Below are 21955 nucleotides of genomic sequence, written 5' to 3'. Positions count from 1 at the left end.
TTGCCCTTGGTTAAACTTTGTTCTTGCTTTGAAGATCTTGCACTTATCAAATTCTTATCCGGGTAATGCTTGACATTTCTTTTGTTTAGAGTATGTCATTTCACTATTTATCATTAAATAAACACATAATTAGATGCATGAAAACGGTCAGGTAGGGACAAAAAGGATATCTCATATTCCTTTATTTCAAATGTGGCAAACAAAGAAAGTTAACCAATGAGAGTAAAAATGTCAAAAAGAAAGAAAAGGTCGTATTCAACGGATACAAATGCTCTAGATATTCAACACATGAACTCTTCCACGTTCCTCAATCAATAATCTTTTCGAGCATGGCTTCTTGCGTAGAAAATTTCGAGCTTTCAGAAGTGCTTGAAATACTGTAGTCTCACTATTTGACCTATCGTTCGACCGCCAGGTTTGTTTCATTAGGACGCCCTCTCGGGTTTTCATCCTAATCTTTTTGTACTAATCAAGACGCCCTTTTCGGGTTTTCGCCCTGATCCTTCTTTTTTTTTAAGATGCCCTTTACGGGTTTTCATCTTAAGCATAATATTTCTTCACCGCATCTGAATTCACCGGATTCGGTAACTCCTTCCCATCCATCTCGGTAAGGATTAAAGCTCCTCCTGAGAATGCCTTTTTTACAACGTATGGTCCTTCCCAATTTGGTGCCCATTTTCCTCGCAGGTCTTTTTGTATTGGGAGAATCTTTCTCAGAACGAGTTCTCCTTCATGGAACTCTCTTGGTCGTACCTTCTTGTCATGGGCTGCGATCATTCTCTTTTGGTACATTTGCCCATGACAAATTGCCCTTAGACGTTTTTCTATATCGAGCTCGAACCCATTCTGCTTCTTCTAACTTTGATTCCATCAATACTCGCAGAGAGGGGATCTCAACCTCGATAGGTAGCACAGCTTCCATTCCATAGACTAGAGAGAAAGGAGTTGCTCCCGTAGATGTTCGCACAGATGTGCGATATGCAAACAAAGCAAATGGAAGTTTCTCGTGCCAATCTTTATATGTCTCAGTCAGTTTCCCAATGATCCTCTTAATGTTCTTGTTAGCTGCTTCAACAGCCCCGTTCATCTTTGGGCGATAGGGCGAGGAATTATGATGCTTTATTTGGAACTGCTCGCACACTTCTTTCATCATCTTATTGTTCAGATTCGTGGCATTATCTGAGATGATTCTTTCAGGCAAACCATATCGGCAAATGATTTCCTTTTTCAAAAACTTGCACACTGCAGTCTTCGTCACATTGGCAAACGAAGCGGCTTCAATCCATTTTGTGAAGTAATCGATAACCACAAAAATGAATCGATGTCGATTTGAATCTTTTGGAGAAATTGACCCTATGACATCCATGCCCCACATAGAAAAAGGCCACGGAAAAGTCATGACATGAAGGGGTGAAGGGGCTACATGAATTTTATCGCCGTAGATTTGACATTTGTTGCATTTTCTGGCAAAATTGATGCAGTCACTTTCCATTGTCAGCCAATAATAACCGAGTCTCATGATCTTTCTGGCCATATTGAAACCATTGGCATGCGTTCCGCAAATTCCCTCATGGACCTCTTCAAGTATTTTTCTGGTTTCAACATCATCCACACATCTCAAAAGCATCTGATCCTTTCCTCTTTTATACAGGATATCCCCATCAAGAACAAATCCCGCTGCCATTCTTCTAATTGTTCTTTTATCGTTCTCATTCGCTTGTTCGGGATACCTTTGATTCTTGATATATTCTAAGATATCATGGAACCAAGGTCATCCGTCTACTTCTTTCTCAATGCTACAACAGTGTGCAGGGACCTCGTATATGCTCATTTTGAGGGGCATTATTTCTACTTCTCTACTTGCTTTGAACATTGAAGCCAAAGTGGCTAGGGCATCAGCCAGTTGGTTCTCTTCTCGTGGGAAGTAATGAAAAGTTATTTCTTTGAATTCCTTGATCAATCCAGCCACTAAATCGCTGTACTTAATCAATTTTGAGTCCCTCACTTCCCATTCTCCACGGATTTGGTAAATCACTAGGGCTGAGTCCCCGTACACCTCCAAGATCTCGATGTTTCGTTCGATAGCTGCACGAAGCCCCATGATACAGGCCTCATATTCTGCGATATTATTGGTACAGAAGAAGTTTAGTCTTGCAGTGAACGGATAATGATTCCCGTCTGGTGATACCAGGATTGCTCCAATTCCATGCCCTAAAGCATTTGACGCACCATCAAAGCACATCTTCCATGACTTCTCTTTTGATGACTCGGATTCTATTTCTGTGATGCACATTAAGTCTTCATCTGGAAAATCGAATCTTAAAGGCTCATATTCCTCTGTCGTTCGAGTTGCTAAGAAGTCAGCTATTGCGCTCCCTTTTATTGACTTCTGACTTACATAGGCAATGTCATATTTCGAAAGGAGGAGCTGCCATCGTGCCATTCTTCCTGATAGTGCCGGCGATTCCATCATGTATTTTATTGGGTCCAGCTTTGAAATTAGCCATGTCGTGTGATACAACATATATTGTCTGAGTCTCCGAGCTACCAAACCAGAGCGCAACAATATTTCTCAACGGACGAATATTTTGCCTCATATTCAATGAACTTTTTGCTGATGTAGTAGATCGCCTTTTCTTTCTTTCCTGACTCGTCATGTTGTCCCAGTACGCAACCCATTGAACTTTCGAACACTGTCAGATACAAAATTAATGGTCTTCCCGGAGTTGGAGGTACTAGCACTGGAGGACTGGATAAATATTGTTTTATCTTATCAAAGGTCACTTGGCATTCCTTGTTCCATTCTCCCGGGTTATGTTTTCGAAAAAGCCGAAAGATTGGGTCGCATTGGTTGGTAAGTTGAGCGATAAATCGGGCGATGTAATTTAATCTCCCTAAAAATCCTCTAACTTCCTTTTGCGTGCGCGGAGGTGGTAATTCTTGGATGGCTTTTATTTTATCTGGATCAACTTCGATACCTCTTTCACTGACAATGAAGCAACTTTCCCAAGGTAGCCCCGAATGTACATTTGGCTGGATTAAGCTTTAGCTGAAACTTTCTCAGCCTTTCGAACAACTTCTTGAGGTTCATTACATGCTCTTCTTCTTCCCGAGATTTGGCAATCATATCATCGACATAAACTTCTATTTCTTTGTGCATCATATCATGGAACAACGTCACCATGGCTCTCTGATATGTTGCCCTAGCATTCTTTAATCCGAATGGCAATACCTTGTAACAGAAGGTTCCCCACATTGTTATGAATGTAGTTTTTTCCATGTCCTCAGGAGCCATCTTTATCTGATTATACCCCGAGAATCCATCCATGAAAGAAAACAATGAATGTTTTGCTGTGTTGTCCACCAACGTGTCAATATGTGGCAAGGGAAAATTATCTTTTGGGCTTGCTCGATTCAGGTCACGATAATCCACGCACATTCATACTTTTCCATCTTTCTTTGGTACCGGGACTATGTTAGCCACCCATTCTGGATATTTGGAGGCTTGTAGGAAGCCAGCGTCAAATTGCTTCTTGACTTCCTCTTTTATTTTCAACAGCATTTCGGGCCTCATCCGTCTTAATTTTTGCTGGATGGGCTTGCATTCTGGCTTTAATGGGAGCTTATGGACCACTAAATCTTCATCTAGCCCTGGCATGTCCTGGTATGACCACGCAAAAACATCTTTGTATTCGCGGAGTAAAGTGATCAAACTACGCCTGGTATTTTCTGAAATAGAAGTCCCAATCTTCACTTCTTGTTTCCTCTCTTCAGTGCCCAAATTTATTGTTTCTACAGATTCTTCATGAGGCAGAACCTGTTTATCCTCTTGTTCCACCATTCTTAACAATTCAGGAGACGAGACATAATCTTCAGCATTTTCTTCGGCTTCAAATTCTCCTAAGCAAACAGCCTTCTCAACATCAATTTCAAGATTCGTAACGGGCTTATTCATGTCGTCAATATCTGAGCACCTGAAAGTTGAATGGAAAAGGAAGCTATCGGGGGACATCCAAGTATTGGAAACAACAAACAAAATGTTATGTCATGGCAATGAGGCAAATGTAAGGATAGGCTATGAAATGAGAAAATGATTATGAAATTAGTGATAATGCGAAAAATCATGACAAAATACATCTTTATTGAAATTCATTTAAATGATAAAGAGCGAATGCAAACTCTTACAAAAGAACTCTATTATATCTAAGGACACAATAGAATGTTAATTTTTGAGCATTACTCTGAAGACTTATAAACTACAAGAAGGTCCTCGGCAGTCCAATTGTTCAACATGAAACCAGGGGGACAAAGGCGTATCCTTGAGACATCTTTACTTGTGTCAGCTCCTTTGTCAATGACATTTATACTGATGTTCTGAAAACCCTTTTCGATCATTGACATTGTGCCTTGTGCATTGTCCTGCCTCGGGTATATCATTCTCGCAGACGTAAATGTTCTTGACAAAGGAGGGAATTCCATAGGCTCCCATTCTGGTTCTCGGCCTAAGGTTCTCGCGATCCTTCTTTCTTGATCTTTCTTCCACTGTCTTCTTCTTTGACGGATGTCCGGCTGGAACCCAAACCGTATCGGGCCTTATGATGCACTAGTTTTAGAGCCCTGACTATTCCTTGCAGATATCTCCCTAAACCTCTTCTCACTCGAGCTCCCCTTCCTACAGTCAACTTGACACCCATTCTAGTATTTCTCGACAATTTAAGCACGGAAATTTTGTTTCCCTCAGTGAAGAATGTGGCATTGACGAATTCAAGGGATCGGAAGGAGCATTCCACTACGTCCTTGCTCACTTCAAGGTATGGCGCATCAGCAGAGATAGATGCGACAATGTCTTCTTCTCCCTCGACAGTGACCAAACAGCCATCCATGATAAATTTCACCTTTTGATGGAGGGATGAAGGGACCGCTCCAGCAGAATGGATCCAGGGTCTTCCCAAAAGGCAGTTATATGAGGATGTAATATCCATGACTTGGAACTCGACATCATATATGTAGGGACCCACTTCCAGAGGGATCTCAATTTTTTCCATGACTTCACGCATTGTCCTGTCGAATGCCCTTACCGTAGAATGATAGGGCCTTAAATGGGACAGATCCATCGAAATTCTAGAAAGTGTGGCCAAAGGCATAACGTTGAGTGCCGAACCATTATCGATGAGCACGTTCGGTATTATGTAGCCCTTGCAACGGGTTGTGATATGCAATGCTTTCACTGAGCCTCTACCATTGGGCGGTATTTCATCATCACTAAAAGAAATGAAATTATCCGCATTCAAGTTGTTCATCCACCTATCCAATTTTTCAACGGATACATTGTTTGCCACATAAGCTTGATTTAACATTTTCAGCAGAGCGTTTTGGTGTGGTTCTGAATTCAACAGCAGAGATAATACCGAGATTCGTGTTGACTGCTTACTCAATTGTTCTACCACGTTGTACTCAATATACTTGATAAATTTTAAGAATTCCTGTGCTTCCTCCTCGTCCACAGGATTTTTAGCTTCTTGTTCAGGCGCAGTTTCATGCTCATCATCGGTCACATGCATCGGTGCTTTTCCTTTCTGTTTCAAGTCACTGTTCTTCTTTATCTCCTTCGAATAACATCTTCCACTACGAGTGAAATGACCTAATTCCCCGATGCTTCCAGTCATGGCTTTGGGTTTTTCATCTTCAGGTGTGACGATATTAACGTCATATTTCCATGGTACTGCTTTATTGTCCTTGTAAGGGAAAGAAGATGGTACTTCGATTATCATTTTTGGTTTCACTGGCTCTTTCGTCGCATCGTAATAAATTACTAACGGTTGATCAGCGCTATAAGGGGGACCTGATGAATGGCTATCAGAGGCGCATACTTCTCTTTCATTGGTCTCTTTCCTTTTGTTAAGGATCTTAATCTCCTTATTATCCATCCGGTCTTGAAGCAACCTTTTAAATTCCTCACACAACTGAATGTCGTGTCCCACAATTCCATGGAAATTGTAAAAACTTTGACCTTCTTCTCCGAGAATTCTATCGGGGTGACAAAGCAATCCTTTCTTAACTAGTACCTCCCAGATTTTCTGCAGAGGCGTCCTTATTTCCGAAACACATCTTCTGACTTTCCATTCGTCCACTTTCCCCACTATGCTCACATCCCTTTCGATATGGTTAGGGAATGGGTTCCCAGTTGCATTACTGGCACTATCGAATCGTAGGATACCTGTATCAATGAGTCCTTGAACTCTTCTCTTAAAGGCTAGGCAGTTTTTCGTGGAATGTCCCTGGTTTCCTGTATGGTATGCACAACTAGCGAATTGTATGTTTTAACCTCAGCGAACGAGTATGGAATATGCAATGAATGAATGAATGCATGAATGTCAAATGACTGTTAGTCATGAAAGAAATGCAAGAAATTGGTGTTAATTTCAAGATAGCCCCTATTTAGGCATTTCCTTAATCAAAAGAGTCTATTACACAACGTTTCGGTCACTCGTGTAATTGACTCCTCTATCAGAAACCCCTTTTTGGCAACCAATCTCTAATCAACCCTTTCCTAACAAGATGTATATGATGCATGATGAAAAATAGAAATACAGGCAAACAACATTGGTTAGCAAAACATATATGATCAGAGAAAAATTGTGGAAAATCTAACAAATTAAGCTACTTGGTCCAATAGACTCGATTCCCTTGCATAGAAAGCGAAAGTGCAAAAGGTAAGAGGCGTTCCTCCCGTGCACTTATTTTGGTGACTACTAAACGGACGGAGGTTCAGCATGGCTCTAGTTAGGTGGCTCGTATGGTTCATTATATGCGGTTTTGGTTCTAGATAGGTACTCGAATTGCCCGTACTATCATCTACTAAGATTAACACGGAGCCTCGGTCATAGCCTATCACACGCTCATGAGTTCAATTCGAGGGGTTACATTTACTTATGCCTATGCGGAGGGACAAGTTAACTCACGAAAGCATAAATCATATGTAACCCGAAAGTATTCACTAGCCTGTGCGGAGGGACGAGTTAACTCACGAAGGCGTAGCGTTTACTTTCACTTAAACGGACGGAGCCCGGGTAGAGAGCTCATGTTATGCGAAAATGCAAGTGCACGGTGTGTGGGGAACAACTCATAAACCTTTACGTTTCACTTAAAGAAACTAAATCAAAATTAAAACCATAAAAATTAAAAACTGAAAAACAACCAAATAAGCAAGTTAGAAGAAATATTTACAGCACGATACAAATGCATGAATTTTGAAAACGAGATTTTCGGATCACGACCAAATATTTACTTTGAACAAGGAAATTTGAAAATTTTGACAAAACGTGTTTAATTCCAGACACGACTCTCAAAAAGGCTTTCCCCAGTGGAGTCTCCAGCTGTAGCGACGTAAAAATTTTAGCTTAGCTTGGTCGCTAATTGTGGCGATTTATTGAAAAAAAGTTTGAAATTTGACGTTTGATTTTTGAAATAAACAGGGAGTCGCCACCGATCCTTTTTCCTAGGTGTGATCGGACACCTATTAGATCTCTTCTTAAAACAAATAAAAGGTTGAGTTTAGGTCTACGTTAAAATCCAGAGAAAATTTAGGGTTCGGGAGTCGGTTACGCGCGAGGAAGGTATTAGCACCCTTGCGACGCCCAAAATTGGTATCTTATTAAACACATGTTGTCTTGATTTTCAAAAATACGAATTCAATTTGACATTTAAGTGTGATCCGATTGAAGGAAATGAGAAGTTGCAAGTTTTTTTTTTTGTTTTTTAGAAGGACGTCCCGTTTTTAACACGAGCCGATTAATTTCACCCAACATAGCGATAAAATCGATGACTTAATGTTAAAATTGATACATTGCCTTATTCTTAAAATTAAAATGTAAAAAGTTTTTAAAATGATAGTAAAATAAATCCAAGAATATTATTGTCAAAAAATGCGAACAATGATGTGAATAATAAAATATATAAAATATTAAAATATCAAAATATTAGAATAATAATAATTAATATTGAAAAATAAAAAATAAAATAGAAATAAAAAAGATGTACATAATATATATATTAGAAATAATAACGATGTTTAAAAAAATACTATTAATAATACTACATCAATATGTACATATATAAAAAATAAATACGTGATAATATTAAAAATATGTACATAATATAGTGTTAAAAATATATACATAATATAGTTAAGATATATACATAAGATAACATGTAGAAAAAAAAAATATAAATAATATAATATTAAAGATATATAAATAAAATAGTATAAAATATATATATACGTAATATAGAATTTAAAATATACCTAATATATTAAAAGAATATATATAATATAATATTAAGAAATATAATAATAACAAAAAAGGAGAGAGAGGGAGAGGGTGGATGATTTTCGGCTACAAGGTCGGCCATCGTCCGGTCGCCGGACCACCGCCGGCGCCACCGTACACGGCAGCCGGACCTCAAAAAAACTTTTTCGGTAAAAATGGGTAAGCTTCCTCCTTTTATTTTTTTTACTTTCGTATAAAAGAAACAAAATAAGATTGAAAGGAAAACAATAAGTAAACAAAGAACTTAAAATGAGAATAGACAAAGAAACCTCTTTTACTTTGATCTTTGATTAATCTTCAAAAAAAACTAGCTTCTCCAAAAACTAGCCTTCACAATAACTCTTCTCCTTAATTACTTTAAAAAGAAACATCTCCAAAAATCCTTTACAATAACTTTCTCTCCCAAAAACTCTCCAAAAAAAAATCCCCCTCCAAAACTCTCCAAAAAAATCCCCCCTATACAAAATATGAGAAGGCTTATATAGTCATTTACAAAATATTTTTTATTGTTTATGTCTTCATTTGTAGGTACAAGTGGTGGTGGAGAATGTGTGGCTAGTGGAGTTGGTGGTGGGAAAAGAGTGGCTAGTGGAGTTGGTGGTGGAAAAGGTGTGGCTAGTGGAGTTGGTGGTGGAAAAAGAGTGGCTAGTGGAGTTGGTGGTGGAAAAGGTGTGGCTAGTGGAGTTGGTGGTGGAAAAGGAGTGGCTAGGTTTTTTTTTATTTTGATTTGGGCTTAGGGTTTGGGCCATTGGGGTTTTGATGTAAATTTGGCTTTGGGTAGTTAAGATTTTGGGTTTTGGGTTTAATTTTAGTGGGTTAGGTAAGGCTAAATTGGGTTTTGATGTAAATGGGCTAAAATTGGCCTACAACACATATTAACCTCGTGTTTCATTTCTACTGTTTCGTGTTAGATTAATTTATTTCAATGCATAAATTACGATTTTTGAATAAGATAAATCTCATGTTTAGATTCGAGAAGGTCGTACCCTAATTTACTTGGTCTCGATTTTCACAATAAATCTAAATACAGGAATCCTTTCAAACTCAAGTTTTAAACGATCTCGGGAATTAAGAGGAGATCGTGTCCTAACTTACTGGGTATGATCCTTTTTTTTTCTCAAGTTTTAAACGATCTCGGGAATTAAGAAAAGATTGTGTCCTAACTTTCTGGGCATGATCCCTTTTCTAAACCCGAGATAATTAAATATCTTTTTAAATAAGTAAATTTTTGGCATTCATTCGCTTATCGGGAATTCAAGACATTGTGTCCTAACTTACTTGATATAATTCTCTTTCTCGTATAACGTGAAATATGCACTTTTCCCAAAAATTTTCAACATTTCAATAAAGGATCGTATTTTAAATCTCTTCAAAGTTTTCAATTTTCGACACTAAGACATTAAGTAATCAACTAGTTACCAATTTTGGGCGTATCGAGGGTGCTAATCCTTCCTCGTGCGTAACCAACTCCCGAACCCGTTTTTCTGAATTTCATGGACCAAAATTGTTGTTTTAATAAAATCAAATCGTTTATTAAAAAAACAATCACTTTTCGAGGTGAGCCGATCACACCTCATCAAAAAGGATTGGTGACGACTTCAATATTCGTTTTCATTTTTCAAAAACCCAAATCAATCCCGTTTTCACAAAAAAATGGTGTCAACAATAGGAAAATCTACAAAGTACGTAGAGGGCATTTTAAGTTGCTGACATATTAGATTTATCCTTTCGTTCTCCACATAAAGGTTTTTAATTATTCCTGCGGCATGTTCGTTCACAGGAAACAAGCAACCTACGAAATATGCAGCAGATCAAATGATATCATTTGATACTATCATTGTACAAAGAAACTCACTGGAAATTGTCGTTAAACAACAACATTCCAATCAGCTGGTGAATGAATGCTATGATAGTCTCCTGGCTTCAACTATATTACACAGTACAATCCCTTTCTCCCGTGCTTCTTCAACCTACTACCAATAATACTTGTATATCAATAATAGCCAGAAACTAGAATTGCCCTAACATATAAGAATTAATAGCATGCAATGCACCAAATAGTTGATATAATAAGCAAATTTACACCTTCTTTTCATGGTAGAGCCATCGAGCATGAAGAACACCAACCATGAGTAAAGTAGCTACTATGACACTTGGCACCAGAAAAGCGTTACCTATAGAAACCAAAGCAAGTAAAACAAAATTAACTTATACACATGGTAATGATCATTAGTGTTCAAATTAGAAATTGTAAAAATCACTATATATTGGTTTGAAGGTCTATGACAACAAGGACTTTTATTTAAATTCCCTGAGAACTAGAGATTATTTGTATCTATAAATGCCTTTTTTAGTCAATTTCGCATTTTTTTTAGTCAATTTCACTGAATTGTTGTTGCAATTATCATGTCATCAGGTTGAAGGTCTATGATAAAAAGGACTTTTATAATTTATATTTATCTAATTAACGCTGAGAATTGGAGATTATTTGTATCTATAGATGCATTTTGTAGTTAATTTCGCAGAATTGTTGTTGCAATTATCATTTGATCAGGTTGAAGGTCTATGACAGAAACGACTTTTATAATTTATGTTTATCTAATTAAATATTTAATTTAAAGGAAGTCAAAGTAAGAGATTCTCAAAAAATTATCATGACTTTCTTTGTAAGAAATAATACAGTTGATTTATATATCAATAATATTGATTGAAATCTTGAAATCGACTAAAAAATTTTCTCAAAAATTATAAAGCCATCGGAGAAAGTATGATAAGCCTACACCTAGCCTACCTCCCATAATTAGATCATAGAAAACCAAATACAAATAAAATTGGTAAAGAACTATGGTTTATCATTTTTCAGGTTATAGAAACTAATCCTTAAGAACCATCATGCCTTTTAATGCATGTTAATCATAATTTGTTCGCATCTAAAACCAATGAACCACGATGCCTTTTAATGCATGTTAAACATATTTTGTTCGTATCTATAACTAATGCATTCTTATCATATCCATGTATATAGATATAATTTAACTTTTTTTATTTTATAATATATCGTTCTTTTTAAAAAAAGTAAAAGCAGTCTAATTTTAAGGTTTAATGGGATTTTATACTAATTTCTCATTTAGGTATAATAAATCGAAAATGCTAGTTTAAGGAATTTTCACATCTGCACAAGAATATAATGTGACTTCTATTAATTCATCATACTCATACGATGTCAACTTCTGATTCTGTTCCTCTCCCCCACCCCCCCCCCAACTTTGTATCATGAATCAACTTTAGAGCATATTTTCGTTGATTCAACACAATACCAGCCTCAGATTGTGCAACCTAAATACCAGGAAATACTTGAGATGCCCAAATCCTTCCTTTTGAAATTGTGATGCAAAATTCTTTTAAGTTTAGCTACAAGGTCTCTACCATTTTTGGTTATCAGCATGACAACTAATTTATCTTTCTCTTAGTAAACAAAGAGTAATCATGTTTAGTTTGAACATAACTATAGCAAATAAGAGCTTCAGAAAGCTCTATATATTTCGTTGTCGAGAGGCTTGCTTCAAATCATATAAGGATTTGAGCAATCAATACATCTGTGCCTCCCCTGATTGTGAAAATCCTCGGGAAGAGTCATGGTGATAAGTGTCTAATTGAACCCTTTGAGACATAAATCTCAAAAAATTAAATTATAAATGGATCGAATTAACTCTCCAATAAATAATCCTTGGCAAATTGAAAGATGAAGAATAGAAGAAAAAGAAAAAGAAAATAAGATGGATGATAGAAAAATTGCCCCCTTTGAAGAGCAAAGCTTTAATGAAAACAACCAATAGTGATGAAAAGTTGATGTCCTATGAAACCTTTTGAAAACTAATCTTCAACAAGCTCTACATATAACTCTAACCAATCCCCTGAGGTCGAACCCTAGTAAATTGAAGGGTGAAGAGTTCTCCCACGATTTCAAAACCAAGAAGAAAACCTACTTCTAAAATAAATAACCCAAAAAGTTGAAATTTATTAATTAAGGTATCTCTATAATAAATAATTAAGAGGCCTTTATATAGGCTAGTTAATTACATCAAAATAAAACTCTAATTAATCAAAATATGAAGTAGTTTTAGCAAAACTAAACTTTCTTATTGACTAAGAAACATAATATATACAATAATATTAGGCTCATATATAAAAAAATTATGCCTAAAAATCAAATTTAATATGATTTAAACATGAATTAAAGCCCGAAACTTGTAATTTACTGTAATAATTCCGTCCAAAAATTTTACTCACGCAGTATTCACTAAAATGGTCATAACTTAAGTTATTAAATTCAAAATCAAGTGATTCAAAATATATTTGGAATCTAAGAGATAACTCTTCAAACGTTATGCAAACATCTCAGCCCACAACTACTTAGATCTCATCTAAAAATTCATTTCAGGTTAACTAATCTTTTGAGCTTAAAAATTGACAAGTTGACTAAATTTCACACAATCCATGCATGTATCACATGTACACTTCCTCATGCAATTCACCCTATAGAAAGACACTATAGGCATTCATCAGAAACAAGGGCCAGCCAAACCGAGCAACAGGAGAAAGAACAAGATGAACAAACTTGCTTAGAAACATGTGGGGACGGGATAGGAGAAGATGATGAAGGAATAGTAGAAGAATGTGACAATTGAATAGGTGGGTCAGTGGGTAAACTAGAAGCCAAAGGAAGGGGAATCAGAGTCAAACGTCTAGGAAGAAGAAATTGGAAATAAGGTGGAGTAGGAGTTTGACACTGAAAGGAAAAACTGTTTCATGAAAGGTAACATCACGGTTAACAAAAGAATGAGTTGGTGGCAGGATTAAACAAAAGATAACCTTTTTGAACAGTAAAATAACCCATAAAAATAGAAGGTATAGATAGCGGTTGAAATTTATCTGAAGAATGAGGGATCTTAGCATAGTAAAGACAATCAAAGACTCGTAAATGGGACAAATCAGGCGTTTTATTATATAACATTTCAAATGGAGTCTTTCAATCTGAAATTGAGATAGATAAATGATTGATAATGTAACATTAGATTGAAATTGAGAGCTCGAGCAATTCTCGACAAGTGATTATGTTCGAACGTATAAATACAAAAATTTTGATGAATAATACCCAAAGAAGAAAATAAAGAACTACTTTGACCTACTTTTATAACAATAGGAAATTAAGTGTTAACCAAGGTGATAAATTGTTTTAAAGCAACAATAACATCACTTTTAAGTTTAAGAAGATAAGTTCAAGTTGTCGTAAGAAAGTAACAATGGTCACCATGTGTTTAAAATTTATAAGGCCCTTGCAAATCAATATGAACTAAGGAAAATGGTGACTCAGCTCGAGAATGACTAGTGGGAAATGGTAAATGTGTTTGTTTAGCTAGCAGAGAAACATGACAAAGACGAATTTAATCAGTGTTTAAAGGATTACGATGCAAATGGTTCATTTTAGATACGGAAGCGTGACCAAAACTTATATGTCAAAGAAATGATGTATCATTTGTGGACAAAAAAAAATGAAATTGAAGGTGTAGCCGGAGTTGAAGACAAATGTGTTAAGAGTAGATAAAGAGCATGTTGCTCCCTACCAATCCCCTTCACCAGTCCACTGTAAAGGTCCTATAAAAATGTAAGTCTCGGGTAGAAATCAAATTGAAGTGAAAATTAGGGACATAAAAGACATTGGTAAGCTTGTATGAGGGTGATAAGGCATGGGTACCCATATAAGAAATAGGGACAAACTTACTAGTAGGCAACTAAACAAGCGATGAGTAGATGCACGTGGAAATAAAGGATCCAAACAATGGAAATGGTTGAATTCATTCACAGAATAAGGTTACAAGCCTGTTCATATATAGTGAGCTACAACTAACAGACTGCTAAGTAACCTTTCTAACCTGCTAACCATACTTAACATCTAATCAACTATATTTAACAATTGACTAACATTCCTACATTTTTCGACACAATTACAATGAGGTTTGAAGTTCTTTGATAATGTTATTCAAACATTATTTGCGTATACGATCGAATCTCATTTTCCTCTCAAAGAAAGGATTAAGAAATTAAATTCTCAACAATGACATCGAATTTTAATTTATCTAAACTATTATAAGATATGAATAATATTTAATAAGTTTAAGATTTGAATTTTTGAATGAGGAAATATGCTTGTATTTTCTTGTCATTCTATACTAGAAAAATAATGATTGTTAAGCAGCATTGTCACACCGCGCCTATGTAGCGGTTTCTTCTAATCATAGAAGGAAATTTTCATATCAAGTACAAGAGTTGTTATATATATACACAGAATTTCCAACCTAATCCACTTCTGTCTTAAAAGTTTTGGGGACACAATATCTAATAATATTCAAATTTATTTTCACTTATATAATGACATCTAGCTTTCTTTTAACAAAGGTTAAAATTTTATTTTACTTGATTTGTACATCACTTTTAAGAGTATTGCGTAAAATTTGATGGTTTTAGTATTAATGTTTATGATTTTTTTTATTTTTGAAATTGTTATCTTTTAGAGGTGAGTACAACTCGGTTCGATTAAAAAAATTGAAAAAAAATTATAATTTCGAGTTAATCAAATCGAGTTATTCGAATTATTTGAATTATTCGAGTCACTTTAAAAAATAACTCGATTCGAGTTTCGAGTTCGAGTCGAGTTGAATTTCACAATTCGAATAATTCGAGTAACAAATTGGTGTAAATACCCTTTTGGTCCCTATCAACTTTGAAAATAAGTAAATTGGTCTCTCTCACAACAAAAATTACAAAAAAAATTAAAATAATTTTCAAAAATTCAAAATATTTATAAAAATTTCAAAATTCATATTTTAAAAAATTATAAAAAAATTTTAAAAAGTATAAAAAGTTTAAAATTTTTAAAAAAAATCTAAAATAATAATTTCATGACCTAATTAATGATTCAAATTTATCATACTCAAGTATCTTTTTTATTACTTTTTTTTTTGAAAAAAATTTCAAATATATATAGTTTCAAATTTATATGCTCTAACATGGAAATTTGTTATACTATAACAATATTTTTATTTGACATGTCTATTTTTTTTAATTTTAACTCGAACAATTTCACTCGATTCGGCTCGACTCGAATTTCATTTCACTCGACTCGATTCGAAAAAATTTCAAATTGAGTTAGGATAATGAAATAGAACTCGTGAACTCGATTAACTCGAAATTTTTTCACTCGATTCAATCAAAAGTTCACACTTATTATCTCCTATTGTATAAAAAAATGATTATATGAAATTGGAGCAAACAAACCTTATGTGAAGCGAGCGAAGCTTGGTTATATGAGAAAAACTTGGTTATTATCTCCTATTGTATTAAAATTGGAGCAAAGCGACCAAAGCTATTAAGAGACCAAAAGTGACAAATCTTACCTTCCAAATGAGACGTAGCCTAAATTTTTTACACTTATGTTACACTCATAAACATGTATATTTATAATATAAAAAAAGTAAAAATAATGGAAAGAGTGAAAAAAAATGGAGAGTGAATAGATAAGAAAATTATGAATTTATTTAAAATTACTAATGTAACCTTAATAATATATATTATTTGATTTTTATATATTTTCACTATTGATATATTGTTTATTTTGTAAATTTTAAGTACTTTTTTTGAAATAGTAAATTCTAAATACTGTAATTATGTCATATTATTATTCGGGTATGAGCTAGAGGTGTTCATGGGCCGGGCAGTCCGGCCCTGCCCGACAGCCCGCCCGAAATATGGGAGGGTTTGGGTAAAAATATAGGCCCGAAATATGGGCTTGGGCAAAAAAATGAGGCCCGTTTAGAAAACGGGTCGGGCCTCGGGCACCACTTTTTTGGCTTAGCCCAGATCGGCCCGAATATAATAAATATATATTTTTTATTTTTAAAAATATTTTAAAAATTTTAAAATATTTTTAAAATACTTTTTTTAATTTTCTAAAATTTTTTTGGTGTTTATTTTAAAAATGGGCCGGGCCGGGGCCGGGCTTAGGAATTTTCCCTTGAGCCGGGCCTGGGAAAAATTATAGGCCCATATTTCAGGTCGAGACGGGCCTGAGCCTAGGACTTGGGCCAAATTTTTTTATGGGCCTGGCCCGGCCCGGCCCGACCCATGAACACCTCTAGCTATGAGCTAAAATAGTTTTAAAATTATTTAAATATTAAATCAACAACAAACTTAGAATAATAAACCGAGCTGGATTAAACCAAAGACAAATCTAAATTAAGAAATAAACTCGATATTAATTATTAGCGAGTTTTGAGACTTTATATCATGGGTTTGCCCAACTTAAAAAATATTCTTTTTGACTAAACACATAATAACAGTGAAGGATGAAATCATAAACTAATCATTTATGTATAATTTAATTTATGTTTGGATAATTAAACTTTAATTAATTTCGTTTTGATCAATAACGTTACCGATTTGTAACATTTTAATTACTATGTCATTATTAAGATTTTGAAAACGTTCTGAAAATCTAACATGACATAAACCCTGTTGTTAAAGGCTAATGTGTCATCCACATCTGCCACGCATAATTAAATACATTTTTAAATTTTTTTTTTCTTTTTTACTTTATTTCTTCTAGGGGTGAGCAAAATTTAAATCGTTTTGAAAAAATCGAAAAAATATTCCAATTTTAAATTATTTGAATCAAATTAATCGAGTTAATCGTGTTGAAACTGCTATGGTTCATGTTGCATGGTGGTTAGTGGAAACTACCTTTGTATGTGTGATAGTGGGTCATCTAGTTGGTGGTTTTTTATGGGGAACCACCACTATAAATGCCAACTAGCTTAAGGTCCTTAAGCGCCAAAAACAAAAGGCAATCTCATTTCAAAGATAAGGAGTTATATACCATCTAGTGAGGTCTTCGAGTGCTTAGAAGATTTTGGCGGTTTTTAATTTTTCATACAGCTAAATTCGACGTCCTCGTCGGTGGTTTGACGTGCTCGACAATGGTGACGCAACATTTGGGTTTTGGATTTGGTTTAGGCAATGACTGGAGATATTTATGTTCGATCTTTTCAGCTGCACTATATTGTAAACTGTTATTTATGCTAATATTTGGTATCCAAGCATGGTTTATCTTTATCTTGTCCGGTTTTAAAAGTTTGTAAATTTCTCAAAATATTGATGTCATGTTTCTTTGAATTATTATTTTTAATTTTTTTAGAATCTTTATTGCAAACTTTTGTGCAAAATCATTGGATTTTATTAAAGTGGAATTTTTAAAACTAATTATGTTATAAATAATTTAGTGAAAAATTTTAGAAATTTGATATTAGTTACATACATTTTTTTAGGTGCATAAAAATTTTAAACTTATTGCATAAGGTATTTAGCAACAAAACTTTAGAATATATGTCTAGGGATCCAAATAATTTTATTTAATTAGAGAATTAGTCACAACAACTTTAATTAAATGAAATTATTTATTGTAGTAAGGATCTCATAAGGTTTATAGACAATAGAACTTAACAACAATCTTGAATAAAGTTTAAGGATTAATATCAAGCTAAGTGATTTTCATAATTTTATTTAGTTAAAGACTAGCCACAACATCTTTAGTTAAATAAATTTATTAAAGTTAAAAAATCACATATGGAAAGCATATGTATTAAATTCCATTGCATAATTTATTAAGATAAAATTATTAGATGACTTTTTATAGTTTCCCACAGGAGTTATGAAAATTAATTTAATATTTTTTTATAAAAAAATGATAGTAAATAATTCTATCATAAAATAGATCTAATTGAATTAAAAATTTAGTTCACAAACAATTTTTATGACACTAGATTCATTATTTACATAATTTGCATTGGTAAATTATGATTTATGTTTCCCTCAAATTTTTGTTAAGCATTTATGTTCATTCATTTTGCAGTTTTACAACCTCTGAATATGTTTGATGATAAAATAGATATCCCTGAATTAACTAGTGAGAACTTTGAGTTCTGGAATGAGAGTATTCTTCTTCAATTAGGGTGCTTGGATAATGACTATGCCATAAGGAAATCTGAGCCACATATTACTGAAACCAACACTCAGGTTGATCTTACTATGTATGAAAAATGGGAGCGATATGATCGCTTAAATATCATGTTCATAAATAGTAAGATTCCTATTGGTGTTCGTGGCTCAATTGAGCATTATGAGAATGTCTAAGAATTATTTACGGCCATTGAAAAACAATTCAAAACTTATCAAAAGCCATTAGCTAGCACCCTAATCATGAAGTTCACATAAATGAAGCTCACTACTGTGAAAGGTGTACGTGATCACATCAACAAGATGAGAGATTTAGCAGCTCGATTAAGAGCACTTAAGGTTGAAATGTCTGAATCTTTCTTGGTGCACTTTATATTGAACACTCTTCCACCTCGGTATGAGCCATTTAAGATCTCCTATAACACACATAAGGATAAGTGGTTCATCGATAAGCTTTTGACCATATATGATCAGGAAGAGACTAAACTCATACTAGAGATGGGAGAGAGTGCATGGACGGTTACTCAAGGAAAGAAGACGGTTCAAGTCAAGCAAAAGGAGAAGAGCAAAATACAACCCCAAGCTGACATAAAGGAAGAGTCCAAGTTTTTTTTCCTGTAAAAAGAAAGGACACTTAAAGAAGGACTATGTCAAGTTTAAGAGTTGACTTGAAAAGAAAGGTAAATAAATCTCACTTGTTTGCTCTGAGTCAAATATGGTTGATGTTAGTTAAAACACATGATGGATTGATTCTAGTTCTACAATTCATATCTCAAATTCCTTATAAGGATTAAGAAACCTGAGGGAACCAGTGGGAGATGAACGACACATCTATTCAGGAAATAAGATGGAGTTGCATGTGGAAGCAATTAGAACATGTGAATTAGTGCTTAGAAGTAGTTTTGTTTTAATTTTAGAAAAACTTTTTTATATTCCCAGCTTTTCTAAAAATTTAGTTTCTATTTCAAGACTTGCACCCTTTGGGTATTGTTTTAGTTTTTCAAGCATTGGTTTCAGTTTATTTTATAAAATTGAACTTGTTGGAAATAATGTTTTGTCTAATGTCATTTATTCTTTTAATTTGTAAAATAATACCACTCATAATGTTATACATGTTCAAACTGGTACTAACGTGATGTTATAAATGAATATTCCTTTATTTTATAGCACCAAAGATTAGGACACATCTCTATTGAAAGGATTAAGAGATTAGTAAATGGGTTACTCAGTACTTTATATTTTACTAATTTCAATACTTGTATAGACTACATTAAGGGCAAGCGAACTAACAAGTCAAATAAAAGTGCCAAGAGGAGTTCGACCATATTGGAAATCGTCTATTCTGATATATGTTGCCTAAATATAGATGTGCAAGGTCAGAATTACTTCATCACTTTCATATACAATTACTCACAATAATTGTATCGCTATATGCTTCATCACAAGAGCAAAGCATTAGAAGCCTTTAGAGTTTTCAAGGTTGAAATAGAGAAACAATGCGATAATCAAATCAAGATTATGAGAACTAATAGAGGTGATGAGTATTATGGTAGATACATTGAGGATGGACAAGCATATGATCCATTCGTGAAGTTTCTTCTAGATAACGGTATAGTTGGCCAATACACCATGTCAGGCTCACCTGATAAAAATGGTGTTGTGTAAAGAAGAAACCGAACTTTAATAAACATGGTGCGAAGTATGCTTAGTAGCTCTCAGCTGCCTAAGTCCTTATAGGTTGAAGCTCTCAAAACTACTGTGTATATATTAAACCAAGTTCTAACCAAGGTTGTCCCAAAGACACTTTTTGAGTTGTTCAAAGGTTGGAAACCAAGTTTGCGACATATACGTGTATCAGGATGCTCGTCTGAAGTAAGAGTTTATAACCCATAAGAAAAGAAACTGGACCCAATGACCATTAGTGGGTATTTCATTGGATACGACGAAAGGTTCAAATGTTACAGATTCTATTGTCCATCTCATAGCACTACAATTGTGGAATCATAAAATGTAAAATTTCTTGAGAATGACTCAATCAGTGAGAGTCATCTGTCTCAAGACATGATTTCCATAGGTCAATCTTCCACTTCAGGTGAGAGATTGGTTATCATACATAACACCCCTCAAGCTCAACCAAGTGTTGTACAACCAATCAATGAAAATCCACACGCTGTTGAAAACACTCCAATAGAACAAACTGTTCAAGAAAATCGAGAAATTATTGAACAATTAGTTAAACAACATGATCCACAAGAAAATGTTGGTTCAACATTGAGGAGATCTACTAGAGAAAGGAAATTAGCAATTTTTAGTGAATATATTGTGTATCTGCAATAGTCTGACTATAATATTGGAGCTGAGAATGATCCTAAGTCATTTTTACAAGCCATGAGTTGCAAAGAGTCAGAATTATGGTACAATGCTATGAAATAATAGATGAATTCCATGAAAAATAACTAATTTTGGGAATATTGTGTCGTTGTTTAAAGGCGTAAAAAAATTTGGATGTAAATGGGTCTTCAAAACAAAAAGAGACTCGATAGGCAATATAGAAAGATATAAAGTTAGACTCGTTGCGAAAAGGTTCACTTAACGAGAAGGAATTGATTATACTGAAACTTTTAGTCTTGTATCTAAGAAAGGTTCCTTACACATTGTGTTAGCATTAGTAGCTAATTTTGACCTTGAGTTGCAACAAATGGATATGAAAACTGCCTTTCTCAACGGTGGCCTAGAGGAAGAGGTATACATAAAACAACCTGAAGGATTCTCCTCTAGTGATGTAAACACTTGGTATGCAAGCCAAGTAAGTCCATATATGGACTGAAACAAGCCTCCCAACAATGGTATTTAAAATTCCATGAAGTTGTCTCTTCGTTTGGTTTTGTTGAGATCATGGATCAATGCATATATCGAAAGGTCAATGAGAGTAAAATCTATTTACTTATTCTATATGTGGACATTTTACTTGCAACAAATGATAGGGATATGTTACATGAGGTGAAACAATTTCTTTCTAAAAGTTTTAATATGAAATATATGGGTTATGTGTCTTATGTCATTGGCATTAAAATTCATCGTGATGGACATTGCGGTTTCTTAGGTCTATCTCAAGAAACCTATATCAACAAAGTTTTAGAAACATTTCAAATAAAAGATTGTTCACTGAGTGTTGCTCCTATCATGAAGGGTGATAAGTTCAATTTGAACCAGTGCCCAAAGAACGAATTTGAGAGGGAGCAAATGAAAAACATTCTATATGCTTCTTTTATTAGAAGACTAATGTATGTTTAAGTCTGCATAAGACCAGACATTGCATTTGCATTTGGAATGTTGATAAGATATCAGAGTAATCCAGGTATTGACTACTAGAGAGTTGCAAAGAAAGTTTTGAGATGTCTTAAAGGGACAATGGATTGCATGCTTACTTGCAAGCGATCAGACAATTTGGAAGTGGCTGACTACTCCGATTCAGACTTTGTCGGCTATGTTGGTTTACGTAAATCAACATCAAGTTACATATTTATGTTTGTTGGCAGAATTATATCTTAGAGGAG

Source organism: Gossypium hirsutum, chromosome D05 (genome assembly GCF_007990345.1).
Source record: "Gossypium hirsutum isolate 1008001.06 chromosome D05, Gossypium_hirsutum_v2.1, whole genome shotgun sequence".
NCBI classification, from domain to species: Eukaryota; Viridiplantae; Streptophyta; class Magnoliopsida; order Malvales; family Malvaceae; genus Gossypium; species Gossypium hirsutum.
Note: the sequence above shows the minus strand (reverse complement) of the source record.